Here is a 19640-nt window from a genome sequence, read left to right as displayed (position 1 = left end):
AGATGTAGGCGCAGAAGGAAGCTTGGAGATACAGCAGAACTGCAGAAGTAAAGCCCCAGGCCTTCCCATCAGCTGTGTTTAGAGTTGTGGATGTGTGTGTGTGTGTGTGTGCCAGACAAACAACAGAAAAAATTTCAGGTACTTTTATACCATATTTATTTACAGTGTGCATTTTATTGTCTCATAAAAAACAACCAAAAATAGTTTTATAGCTGTTTAATGCCATTTTTATAAAGCAGTTTTAATTTTGTGGTTTCGTTTTTTTTTTAAGTGTTGTAAAAGCTTGACTGCGAACTAATGTTACAAAAAAAATATGTGTAATATTGTTTTAAATGTAAGAAGCATGGCTCATGAATTCCTTTTTTTTTTTTTTCAAAATGTTTTTGTCCATAATTTGAGTCCTAAAAGATAGTACTAAATAAATGTGTTGGTTTTGTTTTGGTCCTCCCCATTAAAATAGTTACTATAAAACCTAGAAACCAAACCAATATGCTGTTCTGAACATGTTAGTTAAGCTGGTTGGCATCGTCACATAAGCAGCCATTGGTAGATGCTAAAAAGTATAGATATAGATGTTTTATGAGGGACAGATGTTTTTGGAGGGCTCTTAATGCATGAAATAAACATATAGTTTTTCCTATCTGTTGCTTTTACAACTGTTGCAAGGAATAAAATAACCTTTTATTTTTAAGAATGCATGGACATCTTTGACTAAAGGCATCCAGCTTGCTGTAGATCCCTTTTAAGCTTTGAGAAAGAAAGAGGGAAAGAGGGAGAGAAACCCATAGAGGTTGACTCAATGGTCTTTTGCACTGACCCTTTTATGAGAATATGAATTATTCTCCTTTCCTCCCTTTCCACCTCTTAGTTCGACCTCTTTCTGGAACTGACCTTCACACAAAAAGTGAAACGATGAACCGAGAATAATAGGAACAATATTCCCTCTGTTCTTTCCACAGAGGTCATAAATGCTCGTACGCTTGCCTGGTCACTTTCATTGTTAATAGGACCCTGCGGCATGCTTTGGCTCGCTATCTGTTCTGCTGATCGGTGAGTGTGAATGTACAACCCCACAAAATTCCTTATCTTTTCTGGTCTGCTGAGTCTGGCTGCGGCATGCCTCAGGTGTCCGCTTTAGGACCACTTGGATTCCTCCCTAAAGATTCTGAAGTTTCTGCAATGATCAGCAATTTAGTAATAAATGAATTTCAAGCCTCAGCACGGACCAGAGATTTAGTTAATAGGACTCTATTATTTGAATTTCTTTCTTTATAAAAAGAATTAGCATATTGCTAAGTTACATTACAGCTATGCCAGTAACTTATTGTATTTGTTCCAGATTAGATATCTAAATACCGGATGGTTACTTTAGCAGTCAGTATCTTTTTCCATCTTGCAATACATCATTAAGGACAATTACTTTTACTTCATAATTATATATTATTCATAAAGTATATTATTATCTTATTTTAGGTTTATTATTAAAGGGATAGTTCACCCCAAGATTTTAATTCTAAAATCATTTGCTAATTTTCCAAATCCCAAAATGTAAATTCTAATAATATTTGCTAATTTTCCAAATCACAAAATTTTAATAATTATCATTTACTCATTTTCCAAACCTGTGTGTTTCTGTGGGACACAAAATGGTATATGGCCAGTTGCTTAGCACACCAATAACGTTCATCCAACCTATTGTTACGGGTGTGGTGCAGGTTGAAGGAGAGGCAGCAGTCAGCAGATCAAACTCAATAATCTTTACTGAATAAAACTTAACACAGGAATCCAGGAAACATTTACCACACCAAATACAAACGTACATACGAACGAGAACCGACAAGGAGTGAGGGAGAACACAGGGTTTACATAGACAGAGAACAGATTAGGGAAACAAGGCACAGCTGGGGCAAATGAACTAGACACAGGTGAATAAACTAAACACTAATGAGGAGCGGGAAACTGGAAACAGGACTGAACCAAATACACAAAGAACGGGGGAAACACAGGACACACATGTAACACCTATAGCGATCAACAGGCAACCTGGTAACCTGACAGACATCTGTCTGTGTGAACATGGCTTTTCTCTGAGCCACAAAATCACATATTAGGGCAAGAGGATTTGTCCTATAAGGCTAAAATCATATAAACCCTGGTACTGTGTGTATGTAGAGCTCTGAAAAGTAAGAAATGGTACAGCTTCCAGGTGATATAACATGGCTTTTCTCTGTGAAGCTCTCTCCCAAAGGCCAGTATACAACAGAAAAACAGATGCTTCAATCACATTGAGTTCTCTATCCTCCCTTCAGCTCACCTATTCTTTCTCCTTTCCTCCCTATCTATCTCTCTCTACCACACACACACACACACGCTTCTCTTTCTCTCGTTCTTTAGAAAAGATGAGAACAGGTGGCCAGCCAGTAAAAGCCGCTTTTTCCCGTCTGTTCATCCAAAAAACGGAGTGGTTCTCTGAAATAAGAATGAGCTCATTTAAGTGCTCTGAGAAATGAGCCAAGCCCTGGAAGATACTTTTTTTTTTTACCAGAACTGCATGCAGAGGTGCTCTGAACAGCTCTAAAACACAATGGAACCAAAGCGGAGAGCTTTCTGCAGTCGTTTCAAGAGAGAATCGAAGAAAAAAGCTGGTAAAAGAAAAAAAAGCATTTATGTTCAATGCGGTGTGAAAACCCCTGCAGAAAGCTTGTGAAACCCAGTAAAAGGCTTTTTATTTTTTTTGTTGTAGTGTTATCTGTGCTTTATGCCTGCCCACGCACAAAGCAGATAATTGCTCTGTGCGATCATCTAACAGCCTGTTAATTTTATTGCCAATTTCACAACACGTTTTCACACCATCCATAAAAAACATGAGCAATAATTACAGCATATTAAACAACAAAGGGCTATAACACTGATGCAGTAACTTGAGTTTTTGGCGATGCTGTTGAAAGCAGTCGATAGATTTAAAGATGTTTTAAATGAGAAAAAGAGAATAAAAAGTCAAGAGAGTTGAACAAGTTAGGGAAGTCTTTAGTGCATTTTCAACCCAATTGATACACAGTGGACTTTTAGGCCGAGCTCCCTAAACTGTGAGTTTCATAAACATTGTTTTTATCAGAAATATCTACTTTCTGAGGCATTTTTTTCTTTGCAATCAACTGGTGATTTTTGGTGGATGTATTCAGTCTATACCCCTCAAGTTTACACTGGCAAGCAATCTATATTGATTTAAGAAGGATGTTTCATCAGGGCTATTATTAGGCAGAATCAAATAATATGAGAATCTTAAAACATTTAATACATTTCAGTATTCGGTAGCACTTTATTTTACAGTTCTAATCCGCATGTACAATAACTGGGTTATAACTAGTATACTAACTTTGAACCTACCCCTAAATACATAACCTTAACCCATGTAGTTATCTTATATTATCAGTGCTTAGCACTGTAAAATAAAGTGTAACCCAATATTCTTATCACCCAATCCTCTCCTCTTCTTTGCAGTATGATTTATATTTAAAAATGTAGGGCAAGGGCAAGGAGCAGCAGGCAACTGCAAGATTACTATGTAAAATGTAGCAGATAATGTTTATGCATCAGAGGTCCTCGTTCTTCATAGAGGAGACAGGAAGCGTGTGATCAGACGAGGCTTCTTCCCTGAGATGGCTGTTATGCTGCTGAACCATGCAGGATAACATAAATATTTTTTGAGTATATGTACTCATAAATACCATGTCAGCGTGTCTTTATCTAAAGAAGCATTTATACCTCATAAAACACCCATTAAGTACTCTTAAATGTGATATGGCTCTTTTCATGAATATAGGGTCTGAAACTCATATTTTGTTGTCTTTTTCAGCAAATGATCAATGAAAGATGGTACTTAATCCTCAGAATATGTTAATCATCAACCTTTAGAAATCAAAATAAATATTATATGAGGAAGTTTTATTTGACATTTATTTCAGGTTTGAGACAAATTTCAGTTTTTAGTTTAGATGATTTCCCATAAATTAAAGAAAAAGATAATTTTTCTTAGAACTTGAGTAACGGGGTTGAATTATTGAGTCTGAAAACAATTTGTTTGAAAATATCTTTTAAGGAATAGGGTGAAAACATGCAAGAAAATAAAGAGAGTAATAAGCAGCCTCATGTTTTTGGTGAATTAAATTGATCTAAAAATGTGTTTAAAGCCACTACTACTTTTCATACTGCATTAAAGGGATATTTCACCCAAAAATTAAAATTCTGTCATCATTTACTCACTTTCATGTCCTTCCAAACCCATAAAACTTTCGTTCATCTTCGAAACACATATTAAGATATTTTGAATGAAATCTAGAAGTTATCAGAAGTCTATTCACCCAAAATTCTGACCCTTCAAAACGATCATATCATTTGATAAATAAATCCATATCGAGCGGTTTAAATCCAAGTCTTCTGAAGAGACACAATCACTTTATGAACAGATTTAATTTAGGCTTTTATTCACAAAGATTGATCAGTGTTGTACATAGCAGTCAAATTTGGTAAAACGAAGCTCAACTGCATTTGCTTGACACGTGAGAATGAACCTCATTGGTTCTCGCAAGTCAATGAAGCATGCCTGATCTTGTGTTTACCAAATCTGAGTGCACTATGTACATTTGCTGATCAATGTTTATATGTGAATAAATTAGTATATGTGAGCAAATTAGTTATCACAGATAAAAACCAAACAGCACCCCTTCATCTTGAAATGTTGTGTGATCGCTCTCTCCGTGCATTGCATGAATGCTGTCCCCGACGAAGCCTTGCTTCCCGCTCCAATAACTGCATTATATAGGCTACACAATAATGCGGGAATGACAGCTACATTCGTATAGAGTTTGCGTGTGTGTCTGATGACAGTTACAAATAAGCCACAAGAAGCTTGTGGAGCGATTTTGTCAATCATCTTGATTGGTGATGCGGAAACTCTTACCAATAAGAGGACAGTTTTACTCACATCTGACTTGCATAAACACATTTTAGTACGCTTTAAAAAGTTGCGTTATGAAAGTGAACCAAACCAAGAAGAAACTCCAACATTGTAACAAATTAAGTCTCTGTTTCGGAACAAAGCAAATGCCCATAGATTTCATTAAAAATAATCGTTGGAAGAAGAATGAAAGTCTTAGGGTGTTCACATTTGGCATGTTTGGTTCGATTAAAACAAACCCTGGTGTGATTGCTCTGTTAGTGCGGTTCATATAAATAAGTGTGAACGCTGCCATCCGAACCCTGGTGCTCACCAAACAAGCAGACCGTGATGCTGAAAAGATGGATCTCGGTCCGCTTCCAAACCAACTCTGGAGTGGTTCGACTGAAATATGATCGCAACATAACCTGAAGACATGTAAACGAACCAAAAACGGGACATGATGTCACAATATGTGAGACCCGAAGAAGGACAGAATGCTCAAGCATACCAGTTTTTTCTCATCATAGTCGCGATGTTGCCCATCACAGTTCGGTATGTCATCAGAACGGCGTATCCTCGCAGCAGATCTTCCTTTGTCCGATCACACTAAATGCGTCTCTATAGCACGCAGTGTGTTTATCGTGCAATTTATACGCAAAAATTAGTTTTTACGTGCATAGGATACGCATGGGTTGGCTAGGGTAGGTTTAGTAGTGGTGTGGGGTGCATGTGTATTATACGTTTGGGTAGAATTAGTGGTGTGGGGTGCGTGTGTATTACACGCAAATGAACTGAATATCAAATGCACATGAAAACTGCGTATCATGCACGTAAAAACTCATTTTCGCGTATAAATTGCTCGATAAAACACAATGCGTGCTATAGAGAGGCATTTACGAGAGAACAGGCTCCATACAATGAGCGCATTTAGCCCAGCACACTACATTGTTTTGGATGTTCGGTAAGTTAAGTCGCGAAATATACGCAATTAAAGCCGACCAATCAGGTTGTGAACGTATCCCAATGCCTTTCGATTCAGTGTTAAAATGCCAATGTGAACGCTAAGCGAACCGGGACACATGTTTTTATTTATTTTTTGGTCCAGACCAAATTAACCAAATGAACCGAACTACAAGTGTGAACACACCCTTATACGTTTGGAATGACACGAGGGTGCGTAATTGATGACAGAATCAATTTGTGCTTTAAAAAATTAATGGAATACCAAGGGTTAACCTATTCATGAAAAGTGCAATACAAACCCCTTAAGTTCTTACTGTAACGCTAGATCATTGGTTGTCAGTCATGTGACTCTGACAGATATTATTTGTCAGCTATCAATAGTAGCAGCAGGTCATCTCCCGGGCTCGCCATCTGAGCCAGGGCCGGATCAATGACAAGCGTAACCCCATCTCTGTGTTTTTCTATCATAAATCCCAGTTTGAGTTGAAATCAGACACGGTTACTTCACTCTTCTAATCTGTGCCGGGGTGGGAGCATTAATCTCAATCAGGCGGAGGGACAGCCATTTTGAAGCTTTCTGCATCTGGCAGGCTCCATTTTGTTTATAAATGATCTGAGCCGAAAGTGGACATCAAGGAGAGAGAAAGAGCCATCAGCGAGGGCCTTGATGAGCCCAGCACACTAAACTGCATTCCCTTCTGGGATGCTTTAAAGAGACTTTCTTTAATGGTATAATCCATAATTGCTGATACACCCTGACTGCTGCACGAGTGGTCAGCTCTGAAGCAGAAAGAAAACACAATGTTAGTAAAAAAAATGTTAGCCAAAGTTGAAAGAAGAATTTTTATTGTTTGAACATGTTCATTATATAACTTCCACTACAGAAACAAATGTATAGCCTTTTACAGTACATGTGACTTTTAGTTTTTCTCTGTAAAGTTTTAGCTTCTACTATAGTGTGACTGCACTATTATATAAAAAAACAGTGCACTTTACAATGAGCTTCCATTAATTAAAGTTAGTTAACTAACATTTAGCAATACATTTGTTACAGTATTTATTAATTTTCATTAAAGGATTAGTTCACTTTTAAAAAAACTTTTGCTGATAATTTACTCACCCCCATGTCATCCAAGATGTCCATGTCTTTCTTTCTTCAGTCGAAAAGAAATTAATGTTTTTGATGAAAACATTCCAGGATTTTTCTCCATATAATGCACTTTGCTGGGCACCAAACGGTTCAAGGTCCAAAAGACAGTTTCAGTGCAAACTGCAAACTGTTCAAATGGCTTTAAACGAGACCAGATGATGAATAAGGGTCTTATCAAGCGAAACGATCACTCATTTAAAAAAGAAATAACAAAGTTTAAGTTTTATAAGCTCAAATGCTCGCCTTGCTCTGTTCTGTGTGACTCTCCTGTTCGAACTCGTTCATCAAAATGAACGAATCTTTTTCCGAGTCAATTCGTTCATTTCGTTCGTTAAATGAACCAAATGACTCGAAAAAAGATTTGTTCATTTTGATGAACGAGTTCGAACAGGAGAGTCACGAACGTGCATCACAGAACAGAGCAAGGCGAGCATTTGACATTATTAAACTTAAACTTTGTTATTTATTTTTGAAATGACCGATCGTTTCGCTTGATAAGACCATTATTCATCGCCTGGAATCGTTTAAAGCCCTTTGAACAGTTTGCAGTTTGCACTGAAACTGTCTTTTGGACCTTGAACCGTTTGGTGCCCAGCAAAGTGCATTATATGGAGAAAAATCCTGGAGTGTTTTCCTCAAAAACCCTAATTTCTTTTCGACTGAAGAAAGAAAGACATGGACATCTTGGATGACATGGGGGTGAGTAAATTATCAGCAAAAGTTTTTTTAAAAGTGAACTAATCCTTTAACATTAGTTAGTAAAAATAGAACTGTTAGCTCAGGTTAGCTTTAATGTTGAATTTAAACCTTATTGTAAAGTGTTACCAAATAATCTTGTATATTTGCTTTCACTCATTCCAAAGTCACTTTTGAAACTTTTTGCTATGATGTTAAAATAGTTTAGTTGTACTTTAAAATGGTTTTGTGATTTTTTCATTTTTGCTGAACAAGTTGGCAAACACATGTTTGATATGTGACCTATAAAAAAGCCTGTTTTGTGTACAGTGTTCTGTCTTGTAAAAAAAAAAGATCACTCAGTGAGCACCAATTTGTCTGCGATCTCAGTGCAAACTCAGAGCTAAAATCATGTAGTGTAAGAAGCATAACAACATCTGTTGAATAATATTTAATCAATAACTGTTTTAAATTAACAAGATATAATAAGTAATCTCATGTTCACAATAGAGAAAATATGACATACAAGTTACATTAATCCAACTGGGTTACAAACAAAGTTCAAGCAATATGTCCCTTTTTGTGTGTCTTTTGGGTTTGGTAATTCTGTGTAAAAGTAATTCTGTGATTTGGTCTAATGGTACGGTTCCTCCCAAAATATAAATGAATGTGCATGCTCTCACTTGGATCAAATCAGCTTAACAAATCTTTCAACCTACGTTAATTGACCAATCGTTTAATAGAAGAAGTCACAGCCTTCAGAGCATGAAATAAGCATCTGTATCAGCTTCTGCCCCAGGACACCATGCCATATCTCAGATGCTCCACTGCCTCCTTCACACACTGCAGCTGAGCTTCACTTCTAAAAGAAAAAATGAATGAATATCTGCCTAGCACAAACAGCTTTGATTGAACTGTTTGACATCTTGCTAAAGTAACAGCAGGTTTTGATTTATGGAAGTGTTTTGAGGCGTCTGACCCCTATAATTAAAGGAATAGGTTAACAAAAAACTAAAAATTATGTTATCATGTACTCACCCTCATGTCATTCCAAACCTCTATGACTTCCTGAAGATATTTTGACTTATATAACAAAATATATTTTACAAAATTATTTGGATTCTAAAATTGCTATAAAATCAAAGCCAAGTTGTGTTTCAAATTTGACAAAAATGTAGGTTTTTGATTTTGTTTAGGTGCTATGCCAAAAATGTTTTCATGTGTTCTCCTGTTGCAAATACATTTCTGTCAGAATATCACTTCTTTTACAAACAATATGGAATCTTGGTCTCAGAGCTTTCCAAGATGTGTATTTTGTCAAGATTAGAAAAGATTTTGATGATAAATTTAGTAATATTTGAAACATGAGACCGCCCATTAGGGGGAGGAGCCCAAAGTACCATTACCAAAGTAATACAATGTCCAATATCAAAACGGTTTTCACAGTATGAATTTTGAGTGTTTAAACTTTCGAATGATACCAAATTTATGATGATTACTAAAATATGTAATAGGGTATGAATATGTATCAATAGTAGCAATATGTAATTCCGTTGATATGTATACAAAAAAACTGCTAATGTCCCACTACCAGGACATGGACACTGACAGTTTACAGGATAAATGTTGCATTATGAATTGACACCAAAAAGTGTTTTCATGCCAGAACTTCCTGTTAACCTTTTTTTTTAAACTGTCACTTTAGTTAATTAATTGTGACTTTGCTCTTACTGTATTGTTTGCATCCTAATTCCGTTCATAATTACTCTGTCTATTCTGCGGGTACAACGAGTGACACCTCTTATAGCATTCATAATCACTTTGTCCTTCGTCTGGAATTGAGGTGGGTTTTGTTTGAGGTCTCAGAGAAATGGGTGTTTGACTACAAGTCATTAAGACATAAGAATTTCAGGGTGTATTTATTGTACACAATAAATAACAAGCACAAAAAAGAACTGCAGAAAAAAAATACATTGCGATTACGGTAATTACAATTTAGGCGCTCAAACCCGAGGCACATTCTCTTGTGTATACACAGATCATCTTCTACCAGAAAGGAAAGGCAACTCCGAGAGTGCAGCTGTTCAGCTGGAGATAAACGACTCTCCATAGTCATAATTAGTTTATATATATAAAAAAAAAAAAAAATCAAAACTAAAGTGTTATGATCATTATACTGAACATGAGAGAATGGAGAATGATTGAATTTTGGGTTCTGAGTAGGCTTCATCATTCTGGTTTCCTTCTCAGATTAAAGTGTGATATAGCCGTTCTGATGGTTGGCATTAATCCGCCCGTAATGACATTGCGAAACACATCAGGGTCATAATGGGCCGGTTGAGTCCAAGCCTCCGCTTCTTGTAATGACCCAGATGTCAGAGGAAACAAATGTTATCGCCGGAGTAATAAATACCCCAGTCAATTTGCTCCTGGCCAGTAAAGAGCTTTAGGCCATTCCGAGGAAGTTCCATCAGGCAGAGAGAGAGAGAGGAATACAGACTGATGGTGTCATTATGACAGCACTATGTCATTACCAATCAACTGATCGCCGGCAAAACAGAAACAGCCATGTTTCTGAACATCTAGATCTTCCACTTGGACAAGCATTCTATCCTTGCTCAGCCTCAGACAAGCTGAGAGGACCTTTCAGGAATATTTCCTTCCATATCCAAGATTTACTCCAGGCTGTGGGATACCCTTACAAAAAATAGGTATTCTTCAAGTTATTTTGATTAAGTATACTTAAGTAAAGTTCAAGTATATTTTTATGTAGTATGCACACTAATATCAATGTGTTAGTAGTATACTTATTAAGTGTACTATTTCAATACTTTGGGACTAAATTGGGTTTGAGCCAACGCTATCTCATGACCAATTCGTCCGAATTTGACGAGTGATTAAAAGATGGCTAATTCTTTCGTACGATTCTAATCGTACGAATGAGGTCGTACGAATTCGTACGATTTGTCTAAACCCACGTGATGGGTAGGTTTAGGGGCGGGGTCAGGGGTAGGTCATTCGTACGAATTCATGCGAATTGGGCAACTCGTCAAATATGTACGTTTTAGCAAAAATCGTACTAATTCGTACGAGTGAGGTCGTATGAATTGTTACGAATTAGCCATCTTTTAATCACTCGTCAAATTCGGACGAATTGGTCGTGAGATCGGGTTGGTTTGAGCACAACATCTGAGGGATTGAGTAAAATAATGTGCAATACCAACGCTATCTCACGACCAATTCGTACGAATTCGTACGAGTGATTAAAAGGTGGCTAATTCGTACTAATTCATACGACCTCACTCGTACAAATTTGTACGATTTGTCTAAACCCACGTGATGGGTAGGTTTAGGGACGGGGTCAGGGGTAGGTCATTCCTACGAATTCATACGAATTTGGTAACTCGTAAAATATGTACGAATTAGCAAAAATCGTACGAATTTGTACGGGTGAGATCGTTTGAATTAGTACGAATTAGCCACCTCGTAAAATTCGTACGAATTGCCGTGAGATCGGGCTGGCAATACTCGCAATCCCTCGCCCAAATTCAAGACCTGTAACAGCAGCAACATTCATCTGAAGCAATTGAAACGAGTGAGTAAAGGGACGCAGGTTTGAGTCTCAACTTGCTGTCGGAGAGATGAGAGAGCGAGAACGCTGACATCGTATATCCTGCGGAAGAGTTTCAGATATTTCAGTATCGATATGTATCGAAAAATCTATATTTTTGACAACACAGATTGTATTTCAGTTGCCTTTTTAAAAGACTACAGTTGAAAAATGCCAAAGTGGCTAGTAGGAGTGACTGCGTTACACAGCACTGCTTGAAATCCACCCGCATTTAGCGGGTTGGCGGGTGTTAATGTCAAGCCCTGCTCATATCCATTGAGAATAGACGGATATAAACGGAGCTTTCTCATTGTGAATGTCTCACAGGGCACATTCAGCTCCCTCGAAAACTGAACACTACCCACCCAAACACATAACACACCAGTCGTGCGTGTCTTCAAGTGTCAAAACCCTGGGTCACGGAGACAAACAAACTGCTCCTGAAGACAAAAAAGCTGATGATGTATATTTCAGGTGCCGTCTTATACTCACGGGCGCTCCAGTAGTGACGTCATGGACTGTCGTCGCCCAATGAAATTGTTGTGTTGGCACACATGCTTCATACAGCGGTCACGCAGATGGCATTCCTCATCGTCGATCCAGATGCAGTGTTTAGTCACACTTCGAAAGGGAACGTCTCAGTTACTGTTGTAACCTCCATTCCCTATTGGAGGGAAGTGGGAACGAGACGTGGTGTCCCTCCTGCAATGCCGAATTGCCCGCTGATATGGTTGGGACACTGTCTTGGCTTCTCAGCACAAACCTGAATGAGTGATGGATGCCGGCTCCCTTTTTATGGGGGAGTAGCATGTAAATTTCACTCGCCAATTCTCATTGGCCTTTTCTCAAAGTATCAGAAGTGTTTGTGGCTCCCAAGTGCAACGCATTCTCATCCTTTGGCGTCATATAGGTGACGCCATATGACATTTCGTCGAAATCTTACGCACATGGCATCCTTTAGCGTCAATATAACACGCACTGTTATGGGTAGGTTTAGGTCTGGGGTAGGGTACCCCATGGTGTTGTCAATCAACACCATGCCAAAGTGACTGACAGATAGAAAACTCACATTCTACTTTGATAGAAACTATATATCACCATTGTTGAGAAGTGCGGTATGTAATCAGAGTAAACATGCTACTTGAAAATTCACATTTACACACTTTAAAATGTTACAAAATATTTGTTTCAAGTAAATGTTGTTCTGTTTTGAACTTTCTATTGACCAAATAATTCTGAAAAAAAGTATCATGCTTTCCACAGAAATATTTTGCAGCACATCCATTTTTTAGTATTGATAATAACAAGAAATGTTTCTTGAGCAGCAAATCAGCAAATTAGAATGATTTCTGATTGATCATGTGACACTGAAGACTAGAGTAATGATGCTGAAAATTCAGCTTTGCATCACAGAAATAAATTACATTTTAAAATATGTTAAAATAGAAAACAGTTGTCTTTCTTTTAAAAGCAACATATAGTGCAAATTAATAAAAGTAACATTATTAATATTAAAGACTAATTGTAAAAGCAGCTTTATGCCTCAGTAGAAAAGAACACACAGAAATTGTTTCAGTCTGATACTACATGGGATCCTCTCTAAACCCTCCTTGTTCTCTTGGCTTAGTCTGTTCTGTTGTCTGATTCTCTATTCCTGACTATCAGAAAGATACACAGAAGGCATGTTTAATATCTAAATGACCAGAGGGCTTCTTTAGTCTCTTAGTAGGCCTGTCAGATAACTGGGGAAATCTATGAATGTCAAAATGCAGGTTTAATCTCCCAGAACCAGAAGCCTGGGTTACTTTCAATCTATGAATTCAGAAGATGTTTGGTCTCTGTTCTGCATTGTCCACACTATCCGTTTTCGTTTGAAAATGCATCTGTTCTCTCTCGTTCTTTTCTTTTTGGCCCTTCGCCCACACTGAGACGGCCTTTTTTTGTCAATAAAGACGGAGCTTTCCCAAGTGGATAACTTTGAAAACAGTATTTTCACATTGTAGCGTAGACTGTGAAAATGGAGGTATTCGAAAAGGATGACGCATGTTTAGTCATGGGATGCATGTGATGCCAGAAGAATAGCATGATAACTTTATTATGTCTGCTCTCCTGTATCATCTTGTGAGCTTTTATTATGTTTTACGCGCAGTGAGGTGATTTAAGCTTTTTCAAACGTTGTGGATGAGCATCTTTGGGAAAACGCCAGTGTGGAAGGGGAACGTTTTGAAATGAAAAATGTATCCGGATTAGACAGCCTAGGAGTGTGAATAATTTGGTCTCGGCACACGAGATGGCTTGTGTAATCTCTCAGTATATTCATCTGTTTCAGTCATGTGACCTTTTCATCACAGCCACCATATTTATGACCATCAGCAGGGGAGAGCAATGGAAGATTCAAAAGCAAGAAGTGATATCAAGAAACGTCAATCATTGGTTTTGATCTATACCAAGTCTTAAGAATAATTTATGGTATACTGATCTGTAGTCAGCACAGACATGATCAAATCTGACATTGGCAGACATTGTACAGTCCATATATTTAATCCATAATCCATACACCGTGAGTTTAAGTGTACAGAAGTCTATACTTGTAAATTGTTGTGAACATTTTTTCTCTCTCTTAATTTTTTATGTTGTTTATTGGTCTGATCTTGCACTGGTATAAAACATGTTCTGATGCTGTTGGTATGATTGTAACAGCGGCTTTTAGAGCAGAATTGAGGGTCCAGCTCATGAAGAACACAGGCAACCCAGCATCAATTTGCATAATGTTTATAATTAGTGTGTGGGTGAGTTTTTAAACTACTGTTGTATTTCACTGATGCCATCATGCATTTGAAAAGAGTGTCTTTGGGGCTTCAACGTAATTTAAAACATCTCTGATGTTGTGAACAAACCTGTGTGTAAGAATCTGCTTTTAAGATCTGTGTTTCAGTAGTGTCAACACATTATTTACCTTTTTCCCTAATAATCCTTTTCACTAGTTCGCACTTAGGGCCTACATATAATCAGATAAGGTATGGAATATGCATATTTAGATTTATCTGAGAATTAGATTTAACAGAATAATAAAGTACATGTACTTTTAGGCTACTATAAAATTCTGTATTTATTTTAAAAGTAAAAGGTCAACGCATTCTCATCCCAAGGCGTCATATACTGACGCTTTTGCCAAAGCGTCTACATCCGACGCACATGGCACCCTTTAGCGTTGATATAACACGCTTCGGTTATGGGTAGGTTTAGGTCTGGGGTAGTGTTAGGGTTAGACCACTAGGAGGCGCCTTCTGGCCCATATATATCTGCGTCTCATATTGACGCTAAAGGGTGCCATGTGCTATGGATGTAGAGCTTTGGCAAAAGCGTCAGTATATGACGCCTTGGGATGAGAACGGGCTGAAAAGGTATGTCACCTTGTAATTTACAAAAAAAATAAAAATTTGCGAAAAGAGGACGTTCCGAGAAGCCCTAACAAGACACATGATATTTTATTATATTTTAAATGTTATATATTTTATAGTCATGTTTCTCAAGCCATCCTGTAACATTGTCTCTGTAATGTTTTTAATATTCTTTTTTTTGTTTGTTTTTGCAGCTGCAAATTTTTTACTGTAAATATAAAAAAATTCAGTGCATGTCTAAGCTTTCCTCCCCTATCACTGAGAGTGATTGCCGCCAAACAGGATTAACATAGGATTGTCTTGCATTGTGAACTCTCATTCCACCTCACAGAATCAATTTCAACCTCATATATAGAGTGAACAAATCCTGGCCTTTGCTGCTTGCTACCTTTTTGCATTCAAACTGTTCTTTTCTCCTTTGCTATCTATCACCAAGCCACACCCCCTGCTCCGCCCACATGAAAAATGTGTAAAGGCTATAGACACTTGAAGCTTATTTCCTGATTTACATGCAACACATCCTTTCTCTTTCTCCCTCCTTCTTTTCTCACTCTCTCAACAAGCTGTTTTAACACCACTTTTTTAAATGCTTTTTCTCAAATAAAAAGGCTCAGCCGGCTAGCACATTTTTAACAAATTTGCAATCTGTCATTACTTGCACAGACTGCCAAAACCTTTATAAATGCCTTATAGCAGTATAGATACATTTCATGTGCATTATACAGAAACACTATGCTGTGTACAAAACAGGAGCAATAGATAACTGTCATTCAGAACTTTGTTGATCAAGACAAAGCATTTGAAAAGGAAGATAACATTTGTCTCAGACTGAGGCTGTCTTCTTCATTAAGGGTGTTCTGTCGTGGTCAGGAATTCTAAAGCTGCCTGAATGCAAGAGGTGCTGAGCTCTCCAGAAAAGGAAGAGATTTCTTCTAGAATAAAATGTATTCATGCCAATACATAAAGGAACATTAATAATAGTACTTTTTGTGGTTTGTTGTTGTATAGATAAATAGATGCACCGATACTAAACTGATTTGCCGATTATTCAGAATGATAGGCCGATGCCGATGCCGATACAGATATAGATATAGATACGGATAAAGATAGTTTGATTTTTCTTAAGGAAAATAATCTCAAATAATGTTGCAAACTATACAAGGAACCCTCTCATTTGGTACACTAATCTTTCCACGGTTGAAAAATGTAGTGCTTACTTGAGACATGATACGGATTTCAGTAAGTTGTACTGTATCTTTTCTCATATGCATGAATATCATAACATGTATGATATTCATGCATTTTTTTTCGAGATATAACTTGTATTAAAGTGGAAGAAAAGACTTGTGCTCCCCGCTGCCACTACAGTGATGTTTCACGTCACATTTAAGAAACGCCATTTATTGAATTTCGTGATAAAATGGACAGAATTTGAAAGCTGAGACTTTGTTTCTTATCAAGTAACAAAACACAAAGCTCTTTGTGATTATTGGATGGGAGGTGTGCAAATAATGTTTGAAAGTGGGAAATCCATCTATCTGTCTATCTATCTATCTATCTATCTATCTATCTATCTATCTATCTATCTATCTATCTATCTATCTATCTGTCCGTCCGTCCGTCCGTCCGTCCGTCCGTCCGTCCGTCCGTCCGTCCGTCCGTCCGTCCGTCCGTCCGTCCGTCCGTCCGTCCGTCCGTCCGTCCGTCCGTCCGTCCGTCCGTCCGTCCGTCCGTCCGTCCGTCCGTCCGTCCGTCCGTCCGTCCGTCCGTCCGTCCGTCCGTCCGTCCGTCCGTCCGTCCGTCCGTCCGTCCGTCCGTCCGTCCGTCCGTCCGTCCGTCCGTCCGTCCGTCCGTCCGTCCGTCCGTCCGTCCGTCCGTCCGTCCGTCCGTCCGTCCGTCCGTCCGTCCGTCCGTCCGTCCGTCCGTCCGTCCGTCCGTCCGTCCGTCCGTCCGTCCGTCCGTCCGTCCGTCCGTCCGTCCGTCCGTCCGTCCGTCCGTCCGTCCGTCCGTCCGTCCGTCCGTCCGTCCGTCCGTCCGTCCGTCCGTCCGTCCGTCCGTCCGTCCGTCCGTCCGTCCGTCAAGATGCACTAATGTATCGGCCAATTATTGGTATAGACAGACAGATAGATAGATAGAAATATGTTTCCCCACAATGCATCACTCATTCAAACACACATTCAGTTCACAGGTGATTAAGATTTCTCCTGAAGTTCATTGCTTTAGTGTTATTATAGTGCCCGTGAGTTTATCCACTTTAAATGAGAACTGAATAGCACTTAGCTGTGAGTAGAAATCACTTTGATAGGTCATAACCAGAGGTGCACTGCCTCCTACCCATCTCTGAACATGCTTTGATCTGTTCCCCAACAACCACTTGCTTTCTCCCACAGACTTCCACACATCAAAGTCAGATCACATCTTCCAAAACTATAGGTCTCATCTGTATAATATAAGAGAGGAAAAGATAGAAAAGAAGAGAAATTAGGAGCATTTTGTTTTTACTCTCAGTTAAGACCAGTAAAGATTACTAATGGCCTGTCTAATTGCTTTGCAGCGCAAATATTATTTGTGCCATAGTTATGTTTGGTTTGCACACTGCAATATTTTTTTAGACCTCACTAAAAGTGGTATTATAGATGTAAGGTCTGTTTGTGTGTTTGTGAATGAGCTTTTCAGCAGAGATGATTGCTTTTGCAGCGAGACGCTGTTTGCATTAGCGTGCTGGATAATCAGCGTTAATGGGGCTTTGACTGTAGCTTACTTTAGGATGAGATGCTTTTTGGAAACTGATGTTTCATCTTTTGGGCCTCTTTCATATGTTTTTTTTTTAAGGAAGAATTCACTAAGACTGAATTTCACCTGCAGGTAGGATCATATTTTTGCAAGTGTTGATGTAGCACCGGATTCAATAAAAGAATTATGGAAGTCAGGTAACAGCACAAATACAACACAAAATCTGAGCTCAATGCAATATGCATGCACGTTCCAATCTTGTGAGTTGGTTTTGATTGCTATGTTGTGAAGAACTGTTACACTTAAAGTACCAAACAATCAAAAAAAGAAACAGAAATAGAAAAAACTGAGGCAGACGAAATCCAGAAGAACTGTGGCAAAGTCTCCAAGGCGCTTGAAGAAACTTGCAAAGCTACAGTACTGTTAAATGTTTTAGAAGGTTTCCTCAAGTGTCTTGGAGACGTTGCTGTAGTGCTTCTGGATTTAGTCTGTCTCCGTTTTTTCTTGTTTCTTCATGTAATCACAGACAGACTCGATGATGGTGAGATCAGATCTCCGTGTGGATCATACCGGCTGTTGTCAGACTCCTTGTGCATACAAAAATCTCACTGGATTATTACAATTCATGGCAAAATGAATATTTGGAAATGTATACTGATATTTCATACTCACACACACAATATATAAATAACTGGCTTAAAACCATTTTTTTTGGGTGAAAATATTAACGTGTAAGACTTTTGCACAATATAAAAAATACAATTTCTGAGTGGGTATAGCATGTAGTCGCTAGGACAAATGGAAATTTCCCATCAAATCAAACCCAACAGTTCACAATATAAATGATCATTTTAGGCTTACGGTATAGTGACTTGTGGGTACGGAAAGAAGGTTTTTTTTTTTGATGTACTTGTTAATTTACAAATTTCTAACAAAGAAAATTAATAATCTCTATTTCAATCATAATTTAGCTGCTTAACCTGTTTTATGATCATAGGTCTTCTAGAATTCATAATGATTGCCTTTGCATGCTTGGAATGCTTTAATTGGAACATCACACTTAGAAACTTAGGAAGAGAATTATTTTAACATGAGTGAGGAATTTTTTTATTTTTATGAATAGTTAAACATCCTTGCACATGGGGACGTGATTTCATTAAAATTCTCTGCAGGAGAAATAATGGACATGTCTCTTTTACGCTCTGCTGGTTGAAAACGGAAATTCAAACAGTCTGCTCCCATTGAAGATAACACACCTTTTTATTCATGGTTTTATACGGTTTTATCCAAGTGCCAGTTATTCCCTACTTTCCTCTCCTTTTTCTGTGTAGTCACTGACTTTCTCAGAGTTAAACTTGTTAAGTGAGCAGGTTTTCAGTACAGCTGGTGAAATATTCCGTTCCAGCCCATGTTAGTTACAGTATGCACCGATATTGTTTTCAGGCTGCCAAGAGGATAATTAAAGTGACCCGTGGCACCAGACATACCCGGTGGCTTAAGTTAAATATATTCTTCATGCCAAATGTCACATGAACAAACAGGTCTCTCATTGTATCCTCTTTTTCAAGAAAGCGTTACAGCAATACGAACTGACAGCAATATCTATAGACTTTTAGGTAATCAGCTAACCTAGCCAGTTCTACCAGAAAGACTCGGGAGAATAAATACTGTAACAAATACATTTATTGATAGCCCAGCAAGCAATAAAGTTCTTTGGCGTAGGCCCCGTCCATAGCTCGCCCTGAGAGGTATAGGAAGGGACCATCCTGGTGGTGGTGGGGAGGATGGAGGGGAAGGGACCATCCTGGTGGTGGGGAGGATGGAGGTGAATGAAAGCGTCAGCATCTGCGAACTCAAACATGTGTAAGTACTGGTCTTTTATACCGCAAGTATTAGACACGATTGGATAGATGAGAAGGTAATAAGTGACGTAGCAATTGAGTCTTCCTGCCAGAACTTAACGCTAAAGCTTCCATTTCTTTTTATTATTGGCATTTTTTCAATTTAAATAACTAAATGTTGGTGAGAAGAAGAAAAATAAATAACTTTTGGTAACACTTTATTTTGATGGTCCCTTTTGAACATTCTGTTGACTATAAGTAACTTTGCAACTACATGTCAACTAACTCTAGTATTAGAGTATTAGTAGACTGTCTGCTTAAGATCTGC

The sequence above is a fragment of the Rhinichthys klamathensis genome, unplaced genomic scaffold, assembly GCF_029890125.1.
Source record: "Rhinichthys klamathensis goyatoka isolate OS25496 unplaced genomic scaffold, OSU_Roscu_1.1 h1tg000254l_1, whole genome shotgun sequence".
Classification (NCBI taxonomy): Eukaryota; Metazoa; Chordata; class Actinopteri; order Cypriniformes; family Leuciscidae; genus Rhinichthys; species Rhinichthys klamathensis.
This window is presented reverse-complemented; position numbering follows the sequence as displayed.